This window comes from Simochromis diagramma, unplaced genomic scaffold (genome assembly GCF_900408965.1).
Source record: "Simochromis diagramma unplaced genomic scaffold, fSimDia1.1 OVJJ01000304.1, whole genome shotgun sequence".
In the NCBI taxonomy this organism is placed as follows: Eukaryota; Metazoa; Chordata; class Actinopteri; order Cichliformes; family Cichlidae; genus Simochromis; species Simochromis diagramma.
The window spans coordinates 34,078-52,495 of record NW_024387030.1 but is presented as its reverse complement, the minus strand read 5'-3'; the positions used below and the strand labels follow the sequence as shown (position 1 = coordinate 52,495).

At 38.2% G+C, this 18,418-nt stretch overlaps 2 long non-coding RNA genes across 2 annotated transcripts; one reads left to right on the top strand and one right to left on the bottom strand.

The window, feature by feature from the left end:
• Positions 1 to 1,346: 1,346 nt before the first annotated feature.
• LOC120740455 lies at positions 1,347 to 15,607 on the top strand. Its single transcript, XR_005697378.1, has 3 exons — positions 1,347 to 1,357; positions 4,624 to 4,716; positions 15,596 to 15,607. It is a non-coding gene; the product is annotated as an uncharacterized LOC120740455 (long non-coding RNA).
• On the bottom strand, positions 12,022 to 16,467 carry LOC120740450. The gene is made up of 4 exons (XR_005697373.1): positions 15,946 to 16,467; positions 14,988 to 15,261; positions 14,790 to 14,878; positions 12,022 to 14,324 (listed from the first exon to the last, which is right to left on the bottom strand). It is a non-coding gene; the product is annotated as an uncharacterized LOC120740450 (long non-coding RNA).
• Positions 16,468 to 18,418: the final 1,951 nt, after the last annotated feature.

The following is an 18,418-nucleotide window of genomic DNA, read 5'->3' as shown; positions in this document are numbered from 1 at the left end:
TAAGGTAGTGGATTCAAAATGTAATGCAAAGTATTTACATGTCTCTGCTATTAAATAGTGCAGATATTTTCTCTGCAGCACAATTACCCATTGCATGGTATGGCCTCAAACACAAAGAGTGAAATGTTACAATTAACCCCATAGTCTGGGTTAGTTGTAACATATCCTGGGGTAAATGTAACACAATGAAATAAGGGTACTGACAAAATATTAACATGTAATCTTTGTTTATTCAACACATGAATGCACTTAGAGCCATTTATGTAGCTGTGTGTGTGTGACAGAATGCAGAAATCTAGCTTTTGAACATATTCCCACCCCCCAAAAAAGACAAATTATGGAATTTTCTGCAACTGACTATTTCATTAATTTTGGTTGGTCTTCCTTGAGTTTGGCCTCATTGGCTCAGTGGGCATTATAACCTACAACTCTTGCACCAATTTTGAACATAACAATGAAGCTGAAAAAAATGTAGTTGTTCACCAGCATCGCAATTCCATTACTTTTTATCATGGCTTACCTTGGTGTGGTTTTGCAAAGGCTTCAGAAAGATGAGGAATCTTTCTTGCACCCATCCTGATTTATTTCCACTACCAGTACTTCCTACTGGTCAATTCTCTGACACAGTGGTCTGCATAATGTATGTGTGGGGAACACAAACAGTGGAGGAATTGTGTTGTCAATGGCATTAACCGCATATACAAATGCGACCAGTGAACCTCTCTCTGCTGATGTCGTTGCCCCAACTTATTTAATATAAGTTAAAGTAATAGTGTGGTACGTTGTAACATCTGCATTATTGTTACAACTAACCCAGACTGTTGCTGTTACAACTGACCCAGACTCCTATAGCCATGAACCTAGCTAACATTACAGCCAACGGCTAAAACATTAGAACTAAGACCTACACAGAATATATCCCCACAGACATACAAATAACATAATTTAAGTTGATGAGTTTAACTGCAAAGCAGATAATGCTATTAGAAATTGAATAAAGTAGAAAAACGTATACTTTTTGGCATACAAATTACTTTTTTTCCGTGTTAAATTGTCTGTGTTTGACAAAATGTGCTGATTTTTCACATGTGATAGCAGAACTGAATTGGGCATGCACAGGATGAGTCACATCATTTGAAACTTAGCTCTGATTGGAGAAATTGGAAGTGTTACAACTGACCCACGTTACAACTATCCCCGGTCTCCCCTATTCTCTAAAAAGTTATTACACAGACCAAATCAAAAACCCAAAGATAATATTCCACTGAAAAAAACAACTTTTTAAAAAGGTAAAGTGACCCACAGGTGACACGATTTAAATATGAGACGAGCTATGGGCATGCATTCAGTTCACACGGTTTAATGTTGATATAGAAAATGTAAATGTAAAAGCAGCACCAAATAACGCATACAAAAAAAGGTCTTTATTTAAAGAGTAAATACTACAATAAAACAAATTGTGCTGCAACACAGTAAGTAGCCGGACACGTAAATACAGGACAAGCACTGCAGGGAATATAAAAAGAAAAAAAAGGAAAAAAAAGCTTCCCTGTGTCACAGGTGGAATGCAGGCAATCTACACTGCAGCCCTAAAGGGGCAAAAAAAAGGATGTAAGAAAAGTCTTTGATGGCCAAGCAGAAATCCACACTAAGAAAGCAAAAGCTTGGTGATATGTAAATTAAAGCAAGATATAAGCATACTGTGCAGGTTTCCTCGAAAGGAATATCCCTCCTACTCTACCATACAGCTGTCTTTCAATTATCCGTCTCCAGGTTAGAACTCCACTCTGATAAGTATCAAAAAGAGGTGGCACAGTCCACTACAGATATCCCATGGGAATCAAACAAAGCTTTCTCCTAAAGGGTAAAAACTGATTTTAGCATCACACTCCACAGAGACTCGAGCAGAACATTTTTCTATAGCCTGCCTCTCCAACAGGGGGCTATGAACCCCCCACCAATCCACCTTTAGAAAGATTAAGAAGGCTAAATGCCACGACTCACACTACTCGCACCAGGAATTCCCGCACAAGACTCTGGGTTTAAACAACAAGAGAAAGACCCTAATTACCTGCACCTGTGCTTATAAATGGGAAAACAACCCAGTCCTCCCTACAAGGGGCAATTCTCAGGCCCAGATCTCATCTCTCACAGTAAGAAATACTAATTAAAAGCAAAGCCTTAAAGGTATGGGTTTACTGACAAATATTAAACTGTCTACAAAAAGTATGAGGCATCTCTTTGTTGCATGTTTAATGGAAAATCAGCCTTAACCTAGACGTCCTAAAAATTACTCATTCCAGCTTTTCAAACTGTACTCAAAAGGGTTTTTTAGACCATTGTGGTTTCAACTGAATGACAAATGGAGGGAAATGATGAAGAGAGAAACAGCTTTTTCTTTACTCTGGTCCACTCTTAAAACCACATCAAAATCAAAACTTGTACATGACATTGGTGCTTCCTTAAAATGGCAATATTCAGATGAATACATTTGATCCAGTGATTGGTTAGCAAAAACCGAATAGCCTTCAGAGTCTGGGTTGACGGATCCGTCTGATATCAGCCTAGTACTTTAAAGGTTTGTAGTCAAAGGAGGGTTTCTGAGGGTTTTGTTGAGTCACAAGCTGATAAAACATTCCCCACATCATTGCATCACCACCTTCAGCTGTCAGGACTGTTGAGAATTGCAAACTGTCAAAGCACAACCATCAGGTTAACTCTTGTTTCAAGACAAAAAAGTGCAAAAGAGCTATTACTGTGAGAACTACAATCTGCGCTTTCATGTCTATTATGGCAATTTCGTTTTGAAAACACTACAAAGTGGGAGAGCAATGAAATCTGATTTGAGCGTGAATAAAAAAAATGGAGGAAATGGTAAACAGATTCCTGTTGATGATATTTTAACAAGAACAAGGCTGCCAGTTTTTCAGACGCTCAATTTATTAGAATGATTTACTGAGCTCTTGTACACAACTCTGACTCATTCACATTAGCAACTGCACACCTTAATAAAACCTTAGCTGGGTCAAAAAGGCAGCAATTAGCAATTTCAAAGACCATCTCATTAATTAGAATAGAGAATAAGGACACAAACACGTTAACAAACACAAAGTTGCCCTCACGCAGCATAAGAACACATGCACACATGCATTACAGGGATGATGAACAGTTGCTACTAATTACAGTTAGTGTTGGTTAGAAACACACAAGAGGGAAGAAAGAGACAGAAATAGAGGTTTGAAAGAGAAAGACAAATCATAAGAGACAGAGTAGAGTTGGGAAGGTGTAAGCAATAAAAACTTCACCCACACAAGACATAGGAACAATGTTCCCTCTAAGCTGCCCGCGTGCGCAATTGCGCACTGCTGGCACGGTCTCTGCGCACAGAAAATCTGTGTTGCACACACAAAAAAAATCTAACCTGAATTGAAATGAAAATAAATACATTATCAATTCTGTTTTGCAGTGTTAGTCAGTGACTGGCTGCTCCCGTATGGGATTAGAACAATGCCACCTTATCCCATAGGCCAGCCAATGATGCGATTCACATTCGTATATACGCAGCTAATCAACGTCGTTGACAGGCTATGACAGCGTCCTTATGTGCCGACACCGGTGTTTTAGCAAGCAAAGCGCCGTGGCTGATGTGGAGTGAAGCCACGTTAATGACAACGTGTACAACCATTGGAGATGTGAGCAGGACAGACGGAACAATTGACAGAAAAAGTGTGGACTTTATACCAGTTTTTAAATTGTGTTGATAGGCCACGTAAAACCAGAGTTATGATAAAAAAACATGTGCAATGGTTGGTTTTCTCCCTGATTACTATCGTTGTTTGTTTTCACCATTTTTTCCGCAGTAAATATAGCGTTTTATAAGGAAAACGGAAGTAAGGGGGGAAGTGTTAGGAGTGACGGTGGTGTTTTGAGATATGAGAGATTTGCAATGTTTAGCGCAAATCTTGTGTAGTTAGTGTGTAGTGTAGTCAGTAGTTTTGTTGTGTGTGTCAGAGCAATGAGACGACTGCTGAATGTTACAGGTGTTACAGCGGTGGTACATCTCCTGTTGTCAGGCCTGCAGGTATCAGGCTGTTGTTCTCCTTTATCTCATAGTGGACAGAAATTATTTTTTGGAGTGGCACAAATCATTTGTGTGGCATCAGATTTGATGCAGAACAGCTGATTGTTCTGTAAATAGTTTGAAATGTTTATTTAAAAAACGCCTTGGCTGCATTTTTAGGTAAACAGCAGCAAAAAACTTTGTTACTTTTTTGAAGAAGTAACTGCGGTATATAATTAATTGCCCAACACTGGTCATTATTTACTGTATTTTGAAGACAGAGTTACAGGACTCTCTCCCAGACCACAGACTCATAATACAAGTCAGAGCTTTATTTAAAAAAAAAAAAAAAAGTTGTGTTTTCAAAATTGGAGTTCAAGTTATTTTTACTTCCAATAGTGTTAACGTGCTACACAGGTCATGAACAAGATTTTTTTTTTTTTTAATTTTCATTGTAAGTGGGCTAAAGCAGTTAATTAAAAGTAGTCTAACATAAACGCTGTAATTTGATTATTTTAATAAACCATGTAACTTGGATGGATTCGATGCTGGCGTGACCATAGTCTGCTGTTGCTCACAGTGGTCCAAGGGACCGCTCAGGAAGTTTGTGTGTTCGCTCAGACATGTGAAAAATTAGAAGGAACATTGGATAGGAAGTCACAGAGCTAACCCACACACTAATGAGACTCTGTGTTAATTGAGGCTAGTAATTAATCAGTCCCAGTCTGCCATAATATCAGTTTTACAGTCACGCAGCCACCCTCGTTCTACACTGTAGACAACTGCATAAACCACAGCATATTCTGCGGTTGACATGACCCGTAGTGACAAACAAAGGCACAATTCAAAATCTTATCGACTCCAACTCATGATTGTTTCTGTTTTCTCTTGGTTTCATGTTTCATTCCGTGCAATGCTGCAAAGTAAATCTGCTTAGAACCATAACAGTCTTTTATTTTAGTGGAAAGGGTGCACTACACAACTATTTTTAGAAGTAAAGCAAAAAGTTTGCCTCATTTGATATCTAGACTTTTAAAACAGAGAAACCCAAACATCAGAACTGCTACAGAGAAGTCAAGAAACTTCTTGAAAGCTGCTGAGAGCTTTACTTTGCTGCACTGTGTTCTTGTCGCGTTAACAAAAGATCCCAGCACAGTGGATTCATGGAGGCACACGTCTACTACCAGGTTTCTACTTTACACTTGTTCATTTATGGATATAAAGTGGGTACAATTATGTGTTTTTGTTTTTTAGGTTAACTGCTGTTGTGACACATTGTTTCAAATCAGTTTTTTATTTTATTTTATTAATTTATTTTTTGTTTTCTCTAAGGCAGGTCCATGCTTTGCAGTAAAATGCTAAACACCTATAGGGTATGCCAATTTAATTGGGATAAAAATAACTCCCTGAAACTGTCTAAGGCAGCAGAAAAGAATTCCAGACAAAATCCTGTGAGAGTCGCTAATGATTCGTTTTGCACTTTGTCAAAGTTTTCAAAAAAACAAAACAACTTTCCTCTGACACTATAATAAGTTCTTGTCACAATTCATTTTAAGCCAGAAGATACAGCGCATATTCAGAACAGCAAAACACAGTGAGAGGGCTCACTAACAAGCACACTTGTGTAGAGACATAACAATTCAATTAAACTGGTGCATTAATTTTCTCTTTCACAGAGCATAATAAATTAGCAGTGAATAATGAAATGCAATTAAATAATGTGCACTGGGACAGTGAATGACCAGGCAGTGGTAACCTCTAAGAAGGTTTAGCCACACACTTGGGCCTCAGTTTCAGCATTTCAGCTCTTCCCTTAAAGATATTCCTTTCCTATGTTCTAATATGTTCAAGCATTCATTGATTCATTATTTAGTAGTGGACAGTCTATGAAATGTTGCACTAGGTTTTGTGTAGGATAAGACTTTCAAAACAAAGGTGGAGACAAAGGAGAAAATGGAGAGCATAGGGACAGGAAAGGGAAAAACGCAGGGACCTGGACTACAGATGTATTAACTCAAGAAGACAAGAAACCTAGATGGCCGTGGAGAAAGAATATTGAGAAACCAGACAGACACAGGGACACAACTGGAAAGACAGGGATCACAAAGGGAACTAACATCAACCAAGGAACAGAACTGGAAACATGGATATTATAATTAAAGGAACAAACATTAGAACTAGAAGATAAATCACTTCATAAACCCACAAAACTCTAAACACTGAGTCATCGATCCACTGTTTTAAGTTTGAGGAAATTATATTCCTGGGTTATTGTCTTTCATGATTTTCTGCTTGTGTTCATTCTTAGTACCAGTGTTGGTCAAGTTAAGAAATTAGTTTAACATTTCAACCTATTTTCTGCACATTCCTGCACATAAAATAAAATATTTTTGTGTTTACACTCACTCTTTCAAATAGATGCAAGTAAATCTCAGCAGAAAATAAATAAAATCAAAGACTCAGCGGTCCTTTTGCTCTATTTTCACCTGTAAAGCAGGACTAGGGTAGGCGGAGGTTTACCCTGGTGCAGGTGTGCCGCAGCGGTCAGTGGAAGAATCCGCGAGTTTCTCTGTGAATTTCCCATTACGTGCAGCGCACTCAGTGCTTGCTTGGAAGTTTAGGGGTTTTTCCGCTGTAAAAAGAAGTTTTCTTCCCACCCAGTGAACAGCGGACGCTAATGTTTTTGTCATTTTTTACGGAATCAAACTCAAAGTAAGGTCAGTACTTCCACGCTTTAAACGCTGCACGCTCATACTCTCTCCCGTACTCGATATATGATCCACTGTTGATCTGCACACAGCTGTTGTCACGAACGTCACACTCGCTTACGTCACTGTCATAAGACATTCTCGCAAAAAAAATCACGGTTTTAGTAACGCAGTAACGCAGCGTTCCTACAGGAAAGTAACGGTAATCTAATTACCGTTTTTGCGATAGTAATCCCTTACTTTACTCGTTACTTAAAAAAAGTAATCAGATTACAGTAAAGCGTTACAAGTAACGTGTTACTGCCCATCTCTGCTTAGTACTTAGGCTTTAGATTTAGATTAGGCTAAAAAAAAAAAAAATGAAATAGAACCCTAACCCTTAATGCAATGGAGCTAAGGCTTCTTTATAATCAGAAAATAAAAAAAATAAAAAAAATAGATTAGGCTTTAGTCCACGTCTGTTATACTTCCTGTTTTACTTTGACGGTCCCTTGTCTCATGTCAGTGTTTCTAGTTTTCCTTCCCCTTGGTCTAGTCATGTTTGATTTCTCCCTCTTTGCTTTTAAATTAATGATATGTCAACGTTGTATTTATGTTCCTTTGCTTCGCCATGTCCAACCCTGATCAGAAAAAAGAAAAACACTGGTCTTTTCATGATCTGAGTAGTGGCAGGAATAAACTGTTTTCAGCAGACACAAATGCCTCAAAGCTAACTCTCCATGCTAATGAGTGTTCATGTTAATTGATGCTACTAATTAATCAGCCTCACTGCTAAGAAATCCAATTTGGTCCTCTGTTTCATTCTCTCATAAGATTAGCTTTAGAGAAATACATCCCACAGTCAGAGAGAGAGAGAATTCTAAAGCAATTTTATCCATGACCAAGCATGCTCTGAGATCAGGGTATTTGAAATGTATATCTTTAACACACAAATCCACAATTACATTAGTTATAGTGTGAAAGAGTTACAGTGAGACTCTCAGTTGCAGACAGTTTTCATACTTGTTTGAATCGTGTGAAGCAAAGTGTTACTGCATAGAAAACAAATTTTCCATTGTGAATTCAGTCCATTGTCTGATTTATAGTTGCAAATGAATCGATAACTTTCTGTGAAGTAACACAGTGCACAAGTTGGGAAGGTTGCTAGAAGCAACTAGAAGGTGTAATGCTTATTACACACCAGCACAAGGATCATTAAATCGGAATTTTTATTCCGATTTACTGATTGTTCTTTAAGTTTGACTGTGGGAGAACAAATGGCAGTTATTGAAATGGACATGACCTATCCTCAGCTTCTTCTAGGAGCAGTTAATAAAAAAATCAATGAAAAAAATCAATAGGTATGCAAGGTGAGACTCAAATGACAGACAGAGCTGGTACTCCTATGGTGATGTTCTGAAATATTATGAAAGAAAATGGTGCTTCAAAGTAGTTTTTTTTTTTTGTTTTTTTTTTTGGATTCTCACCCAGACCACAACACAATTCATAATCATTGGGGCAATGTTTTTCCAGGCACTAGACACTTTTGAAACATTCAGTTTTCATATCTACACTTTATCAGATACAGATACAACTTTATAAATAAAAGTTAAAAAGGCTAATTAAAAAGTCAAATATTGAAAGCCACTCAATTTAGTCTTCTTGGTCTATCCAAATTTGTCCCTATACTTCAATCTTCTACAATTCCTCCTTTTGAGCTGAATTAAAACTGGTAGAAGTGTAGCCTGAGCCCTTTTTAAGAGCCCTTAAGAGTCTCATGAATTCAAAGCCTGCTCACATCTCTTACACTCTTAACTTGCATGACATACTCTACTGGTGTAAATTGTCAACGTCCATAAAATTTGTAGTTGCATACTGTACTCAGTGCATAGAATATTCACAATGAATTTGAAATGCCACGCACACAGTACAGCAAGACAGGTGACAAGCATCCTCCTAAGCTCAGTTGGTACAGAGCACGCAACTTATTGCTGAGGCCTTATCACAGCATCCTAGCCCGTTGCTGCATGTCATACCCCAATATAGTGACCTTCTCTCTACAGGGGAAGCTGAATTCAAATAACAAATAATGAAATAAGGTAAGCTACACTTTCATTATCCCAAATTTGGGAAATTCCTTTGTGTTTTCATATGTTTGTCATATAATGACATTTAAGCTTAGATTAATTTATCTCAAAACCCAACATTGCAAATCAAATCTCTTAATAGGGCAAAACTAATGTGAGAACAAAAAAAATGCAATAAATAAGAAAATTATCAAGTAATAACATAATTACAAACTGAAATATGAATATGAGATAATGTATATGGCAGTAAAAAAGATCAATACAGCAAAACAGCTTACTAAATCTAATAAAAACACCACAATAAAATTAAAAAACAATAAAATGGCTCCTTATAACAGTGTATAAAGAATGCAATACATGTGCTGCACTGTAGATATGACTTACATAAGATGTGCAAAATTTCCTGTTTCTGTTCTTGCAGCACTGAAGCTCAATCACTGTTAGAAAAAGAGCCACCTGCTCAGTGAGTGATGCAGAGGGTAGTCACGATTATCAAGAGGTGAATGACAGTTTAGTGCCATGCTCTCCACCATAGCTTCAAATGTATTCAGTTTGCAGCAAGAATTCCTCATCAGTTTATTCAGTATGTTAGTATCCCAGTATGGAAGCACACTGCGATAACAAACACACAGAAACAGATGAACATTTAAATGCAAATTACAAAGACTCTCAATCTCACTAGGAGATGCCCATTCCCTTTTTGTATACAGCCTCTCTGCTGGTGTTTAAGTTCTCCTGTTGTTAGTGTGGGTGTCCATGTACTTGTATCCCTCCACCACATCAATATCTCCTCTCAAGAAATGGGCCATGTAGCTGTCCTTCTATCTGAAATCAGTCAATAGACATGTCACCATATCATGGTCTACTGACATTCCTCATAGCTTCTTTCTCAGTACCAGAGGTTGGATTGTGATGAACGCACTGGAGGACCCAAATAATTTGATTATCACCATGCAGACACAGCCATCCTGATGGGAGTGAGCTCTATGGAGTTCTTATGTATGTAATTGCAACATCCACTCCCAGAATTGGTTGATCTGCAAACTGCAGAGTGTATAGAGACTATTTCATTCTCTTGCTTCAGATACAGTTTCAGGCTATGATGGCCTGCAGCCTTGCTTTGGTGCAGTTTTCTCACCTGTCTCCTAAGCTGGTTACATATCGCAGTCAAGCAGGAGGTGTTTGTCAGAGTCAGACCCACAGATTTCATTTGGGGGTGAAGAAGAGGAGGAATGCAACAGAAATATGTAAGACTGCTTTCTTCCATTTGTGCAACAACTCTAAAATTAGAAATATCCTGTCTCAGAGTGATGCTGAAAAACTAGTTCGTGCATTTATTACTTCCAAGTTGGACTACTGCAATTCATTATTATCAGGAAGTCCTAAAAACTCCCTGAAAAACCTTCAGTTAATCCAAAATGCTGCAGCAAGAGTACTGACAGGGACTCGAAAGAGAGAGCAGATTTCTCCTGTATTGGCCTTCCTTCAGTCCAGAATTGAATTCAAAATCCTGCTCCTCACATACAATGTCTTAAATAATCAGGTCCCATCTTATCTTAATGACCTTGTAGTACCATATCACCCCATTAGAACACTTCGCTCTCACACTGCAGGCCTACTTGTTGTTCCTAGAGTATTTAAAAGTAGAATGGGAGGCAGAGCCTTCAGTTTTCAGGCCCCTCTTCTGTGGAACCAGCTTCCAGTTTGGATTCGGGAGACAGACACTATCTCTACTTTCAAGATTAGGCTTCAAACTTTCCTTTTTGCTAAAGCATACAGTTAGGGCTGGACCAGGTGACCCTGAATCCTCCCTTAGTTATGCTGCAATAGACGTAGGTGTCATGGTCTGGGTGGGTGCCTGCAGGTCTCCAACAGTGGCTCCTCTTCCTTTAGGCGGAGAGTGGTTGCTCCTCCCTGGCTGACTACCTGTGGGCAATTATTCCGGCAGTATATCAGACCTGCGCACTCAACCGTTCACCGCCTGAGTATCTGCTATCCCATGTTAGTCAAGTGAAGAGAGATTGCTCTGTCCTGAACCCGTGTGACAACTGACCTGTCTTTCTTGTTCTCAGAGTTAGCTCCTGGAGGTTTTTCTGCGTGCCACTAGCGTGGTGGCATTGTTTTGTGTTTGCTTTTGTTTACTGTGGGTGGAAATAAATCCTTTGTTCACTTACCGTCTCACTTCCGGTTTGGTTTCTGCACTTGTGTCCATCTCCGTTACCTAGTGCCGCTGGGCCGTGACAGTAGGCTGCCAGGAGATTCCCGTGATGCATTGAGTTTTTCCTTTCCAGTCACCTTTCTCACTCACTATGTGTTAATAGACCTCTCTGCATTGAATCATATCTGTTATTAATCTCTGTCTCTCTTCCACAGCATGTCTTTATCTTATTTTCCTCCTCTCACCCCAACCGGTCGCAGCAGATGGCCCCGCCCCTCCCTGAGCCTGGTTCTGTCTGAGGTTTCTTCCTGTTAAAAGGGAGTTTTTCCTTCCCACTGTCGCCAAAGTGCTTGCTCATAGGGGGTCATATGATTGTTGGGTTTTTCTCTGTATCTATTATTGTACAATCTACTATACAATATGAAGCGCCTTGAGGCGACTGTTGTTGTGATTTGGCGCTATATAAATAAAATTGAATCAAAATGAATTGAACATAAAGATAATGAGGGTATGTGGAGGCAGGGTGTTTGCAGCAGAGGGCTGTAAAATAAACCTGTTACCTTCCACAGCAAAACATAGACCACTGAGCTCCCCAGTACAGGGGTGAAGGCTTTAGGTCTCGCTTTAATCTGTTACTCGTAAATCTTACTTGGACAAACTGCATAAAACCCACAATTTTCAAAATGTTAAATTGCTAAATCACTTGACATTTAACACAATCATAGCTAAAGTTGTAGATGAACAGGTTAACTCGGGAGGCAGGGAGAATTTTTTTGTCTGTACTTATTAAATTATACAGTCACAGACAAGCATGTGCACTGACTCACATGCGCACGCACAAACACACACAGCCAGAGAGATGTTATGCTACACTACACAACGTTTCAGTGACAAAAGGAGACAGGTAAATGCAACTGGAAGCCATGTTGTCAACACTGATATTTCATTGTTGTATGTATGAGTGTGTGTATGTGACATTACTCATTTAAGAATTTACAAGAATGTGTTCAAAATGATTAATATGAGATGTTTAAGGTCACTGTGTGGGTGGATCCAATGAACATGACTACAGCCTTGCTGCACACATATACACAGGCAACACCAGAAATACTGATCTATAAATATATCGAGACTTATGCATATTTATGAGACTATTTCATACTGAGAACCCTGTGCGTGTCTTGCGTCTGAGTCAAAATTGTACTTGTCATTTTTAATCTACTTCTCTAACTATTGCTAATCAATAATAAAAGAGCCACTCAGTGTTTGGCACACACAAAGCAAGCTGTTATGGCTTTTCTCAAAGTGCTTCTCACTCAGTTTATATCATATCGCAAGCATTTCCATAAACTTTTTTTGTGGTCTTGTCTTTCTTCTGACCTCTTTCCAAAGCTTCTCCAGCTGACTTATATGTCACTTTTCATTATTGTTAAATAAAGTGCCTCTAATGACATTTCTTTGGCTTCTCTTTTTATATTACGGTCATTAGCTTAACATAATGCGTCTGTAATGGCTGAACATTTGTATTTAGCTGACAGACTCAGTTGAGCTTTAATTTTACAGACAAAACAACTCAAGTAACACACTGACGGTAAAAACAAAACTAAATCAGCTTTCATTTGTAGTCCTCGCAGTCATCTCATAAAATTTTCAAATCTGCCTTATCCATCCACCATTACGCCTCTGCACTCAGAGCACGTTTTTTTTTCCATGTGCAAGTTCCACTAATGTGTTGTTTGTAATTTGTGAGGTGACATCCAGTTTGAGACACAAGCTATTTCTGCAGTATACACAGAGGGTTGGTCATGTCAGTAAATTTGTCCCGGATGAGTTGGCAGGCTGAGGAGTGACTGACTAACAGATTGAGGTCAAGAATGGACTTGTTTGAAAATTGTTCCTGTCTTTGTTTGTTCAAACAAATTTGAATGACAAGCATTAAGGACATGAGATATGGAGCTGCTGTTCTATTTGTGCTTCTGTTTGGAATGGATTAATGTCATTAAAACGTATGCATTCACACAATTTCATAATCAATCTAAATGTGTGTTTTGGTAGAGATTTAAGCATGGATACAGATTTGACTCTACTGAAATTTCCTACTAGAAATCAAATACTGAACATCACAAAGAACTGAAAGTCAGCATTTTTTAACACGTGTAGAGTTGTTTAAATGTACACTGTAAAAAAAAAAAAAAAAAAGTGCTGTTTTTACAGGAAAACAATGGCAGCTGGGGTTACCAGGGACTTCCTGTAAAAAATACAGTAGATAGCCTTACATACAAAATATGTAAACTGATTTACGGTGAATGAAACTCACAACTGTTAAATCTACAACAAAAAAATAAGTCAATTTCACACAACAATTGTTGTATATTCATAGAATATTTCCAGTATTTTTTACATATAATAACTGCTTATTGTGGATGCATAAATTTTAAAATTAACAGGGAAATATGAAACAAAAAACTCATTTAAAACTGGTAAAACAACTGTGAAACTGTGCATTTTACATGGAACTGTTCTGTATATTATACATAAAATCTATTACTATGCTGTATTTTTATGTTTTAATGTAAAAGTATAAATCATAAACCTGCAGACGTCTTACTGCTATGCCTACACCTAAACATGCAAAAATACATCTTGAGAAAAGACTAGTGAGGAAAATATCACTTTTGGGAAATTTATTTTGCAGCCATCATCAATAAAACAATTGACAACAATTGGATGCATTTGTCCAACTTACACAACAGTCACACAATTCAATCAAAATGCTATAAAACTGTGAAACATTCCCGCAAAGCAAGAACCATCTTCATGAAATAAGCATGTGGCACACCCTCTACCAGAAATGTTACATAGAAACCTGTTAAAACAAAAGTTACATATCGTGCGAAAATTACCGTAAACACCATCCCGCGCAACACGCACTCTGCTGACACCACCCTGGTCATAGAAAACACGTGTAGTTACCATACCAAAACATCAGGAAACCACCTGTGGGGAAACAAACCTATAGACACTGCAGTAACAGCACTGTAGAAAAACAAACAAACAAACAAAAAAACTGTGGAACATTCCTTCAAAGCAAGAACATCTTCATGAAACAAGCAGGTGGCGGACTCTTGACCAGAAAAAGTTTCAAAGTACACATTGTGGATTTAACAAAGTAAAAGCTAAAAGTCCACAAAGAGTCAGTATTCAGGCTTAACGCCAGTCATGGTCGGAGAGATCCTGAATCAGGGTGAGGACTCGAGGGTTCTTGTTGGAACGACGCTTTGAGTTGTTCTCTCTTTTTAGTTCCTTTTTCAGAGTTTATGGAGAAGAAACATCTGTAGAATAAAATCATATAGGAACATATTAAGCATTTTAATTGATCAGTTAAAAAATAAGTACAAGCATATACATACACAGCCATGGCCAAACTGCAACAACAATTGGTTTCCCCAAATTCAAGACAAAATATAACCAAAATGCTTTGGGAAGTGAACACTGCACGGTCAAAAGTATTGGCTCCCTTCACAACGTGTCTTTTGCAGTGATAAATCGCACTTTTGCATTTTAAAAATCCAGCGCAAAGTTTATAGGTAGTCAGACGTCAGCTGAGTCTTGGTCTGGCCCCGAGTCTTAGCCAGGCTTGGACCCAGATTCAGACTGTTATTTTATAAAAACAGTCTTAATCCGGGTGCAAACCCAGCCAAGAGTCAGAGCCAGACTCCAGATCCCAGAGTCTTAATAACAATTGTTGTAACGCGAGATTCTCAGGTCTGAGAAATAAGAAAGACATATTTGCTCACCTTTGAAGAACCTCCAGAGTGGAAGCCAGCTCAGATGCTGACGAGGTTCTGATCAAGACTCAGCATTTATCTTCTTAAGCAGGACTGTCCTGTGAACAAATTATTTAACAGGTTATATTAATAAGCACTGATGTACATGACATTCTATAAACAGTGCAATTAAAAAGAGAGAGCGAGCGAGCTATGAAACAGACTTACCAAAGACAATAATAGTGGGTGTCAGAGACACTCGCTCCAGTTGCACCTCATCTGCCAGACATGTATCTTCTACATGGAAACACATGAACTCCTACTTCTCTTCAAAGGAGCTGAACAGAAGCAGGACCGCCTCTTTCCCATCATCTAAGCAGCCACTTTGCGGTCCCCATATCCTCTGAAGCTTTGCATCAGTCTAAAGGAACATCTTGCTTTTGCTGACAACAACTGTGGTCACGCAGTCCAGAAGACCTTTTCCCCTTCAAATTCAAGTAGTCTGTATATTAGAGGCAGGAATCAGCAGCTGTCCTTGCAGTTTAAGGTAAAAGAGACACGTGTTCCTGAGATAAGACTATCATTCTCTGGCGTATCACTGGCTGAACTAGCAGATGACATGGTTTTATGTTTGTTTTCTTAATAATCTTTACTATCATTTGGGGGCTGAGGGTGAGATTGTACATGTCATCAATACCATCTGGGGAACATGCTTTATGCTTCCTACACATTTTCCCGACTTTTTTGTAAACACGTGCATACAACCATTCTATAATACTGGACTTATTTTTCCACTAAGGTTTGAAATTTGAGAGAGTTTAAACAAGAGCGAAAAGTGTGAAAATGTTCATGCTTGTCTGAGAAAACTGAAAAAAGTGTGTAGTGAGGGGTTTTACAGCCTTAAAACATCTATAATAATTGTAAAAAATAAAGCTGGCTACTTTGGATTTCAGCTATGGCGGGTTATTTTTAGAACGTAACAGGGACCACTGTACACAGCCTCTTAATGTGACCAATATCTTTTTACAAATGATGCAGGTGACCATTTTTAGTATTTAAAAAGTTTGCCAGTGCTTTTCAGCTGAACTAGCATGCTAGCGCTAAGTTATCAAGTATTAGTCTAAATATCAACTGGTGCTAGTGATGTTTTGGTCTCGAAAAAAAGTAGCCTAGATGTTAAACTTACCGTGCAAACTTTCAGATGAACCACAGATCCTCAAAAAAACAATTAAAATCGTATATTTGTGATTTGTCCTAAAAATGTCGTTGGTAAAAGCTCGACGTTTTCTAATCCCATGTTCTCTTTCCACTCTGCAGATGTTGCGTGCTGCTGGTTCATTTGCCGTAGCCGTGAACTAGCAGCTCTTCTCCCGCCCCCTCCTGCCCTCACGTCATTATCCAATCGGAGACGAGCTACAGATGCGCATTCAAAATTAGGCGCACTCAGTGCAGGCTACAGTAGCCTACAGCTCTGTGGAGATGAGGCACCATAGACATCCTATGGGAGGCACTGTTAGGTTGTTTAGCCTATGATATGATACATTGCTAACCTAACCCAAAAACAGTAGTCTAGTCTAAGTATCACATTACAATTAAAAGAAACATAAAGAATACATGGATTATGACTGAACAGAAGTGTTACTTAGGCTATCGATAATAATAATTTCTTATAGGTTACTCTACAATAGGCTGCAAATAGCCTGAATGATTAAAAAATTGACAATGTCATTATAATTGTATATCTTTGTATAGCATAAAAATAGAGAAGTAACCTCTCCGGTTCACAATGACATTTTCTGTGAAAAACATTTTTATTAGCCCTATACCTGAATTTGCATAATTTCATCATGTAATCATGTTAAAAGTAGGTCCGTTACAGGCCTACAGTATAAACTTGTAAAGTGACTTACATATAATTCATGCATTTTTACAAACAACTGACTAAAACTACAGTTTTTACAATATTTGTATGTCAAATTAACATAATTGTTTTGTTATGAGTATTAAAGTATTTCACTGTTTTTTGTTCACAATATTTGTAGTATTAACAAATACATTTGATTATAATCACACATTGATGTTGTAAATGTAGCAAAAACATTCTGTTTAATAGTTTACAAAAATTCATTGTGATTGAAACAGAAAAAATGTGTTTGGGGGTTTACTATACATTTCTGAAGGGATTTTACATGGTTTTTGTGTCAATTTCACTGCCTTTTTTTACAGTGTACCAAGCCCTTCTATGTTTATATTTTTTAAAAAGATTAAGCAATTCCTGTAACTGTTTTCCTTGTGCTTGCTATATCACCACTAGGAATTGCCAACATAAATTTCACAGTGGATTTGAAGGTACAATTCAAAATCTATTTTAATCTTGAAAACTGTGACTTCCTACGATGCGCCGACAACTGGCGAGGGGCTCTAGATCCCTTTATTCCATAACATTTAACATAACTTGCTCAGTTGCACATCTGTCAGACACTAGTGATGCATAACATCAACTCAAAATCTTCCATCTTTGGTTCCTGAAAACCTTTATCATTTATTTTTATGTTGTCGCCTTCTGATCTTATGATAGTATGTTACCACTTTGACGTTTTCTTTTATCTTAACTATTTCAAAGAGACAACTAAAACCAACACTTTCTTTTACTCTAAATAATTTATGTCATTGTTTTTGTTTTGTCTTTTTAGTAATTTATTGTGGAAAGAACAAATTCTTTTTATCATTTTCTGAAGCCAAAGTTATCATATTTTTTTTATTTACATTTATATCAAAAATAATACATGTAAATGATATTATAATCTACTTAAAAAAACATATATAAGATGTTTTACTTACATGAAGGATCATATATGAGCAGATATCAGACAGCCTTCAAGTGATTCTGGCAAACCATCAGGTGACCTCAGGGAGGGGAAGAAAGTTCCTGTCTACTGATTCTGCACATTTTTAGGTGCAGTCAAGAAGCAGAGGGTGACTGACTTGGTGGTCTCAGGAGTTTGTCTCTACTTTTTGCAGATGATGTGCTTTTGTTAGCTTCACTGAATGATGATCTCAAAGTGGCACTGGAGAGGTTCATGGCAGACTGTGAAGCAGCTGGGATGAAAATTAACACCTCAAACTATAAGGCCATGCTGCTTAGTAAGAAAATGGTGGAGTGGGTGGGAAATGAGTCACTGTCCTAAGATGAGGAATTTAAGTATCTCGGGGTCGTGTTCATGACTAAGTGATTAACTGTTGTATTGGATGTGGCATCAGCAGTGATATGGACACGACACCAGTCTGTTGTGGTGAAGAGAGTTGAGCATAAAAACAAACTTGCCAATCTACAATCCTACCCTCACATATCGTCATGCCCTCTGGATAGGGAGTGAAAGATGAGTGTGTGGATGTGAGTGGTGAAAATGAGCTTCCTCTGAAGGAGATAGGATGAGGAGAGGCTTGAAGTCGCTATGCTTTGCCATTGAAAAGAGCCAGCTGAGGGGGTTCAGGCATCCTATCAGGATTTCAACAAGTTGTTCTGGGTGCTTCCAACCAAGAGGAAGCTGTGGTGTAGACCTTGGAAATGTAGGAGAGGTTACATTTCTTGGCTGGCTTGGGAAACACCTCAGTGTTTCCCCAAAAGAGCAGACAAGGTGGATGTCAACAGATATGTC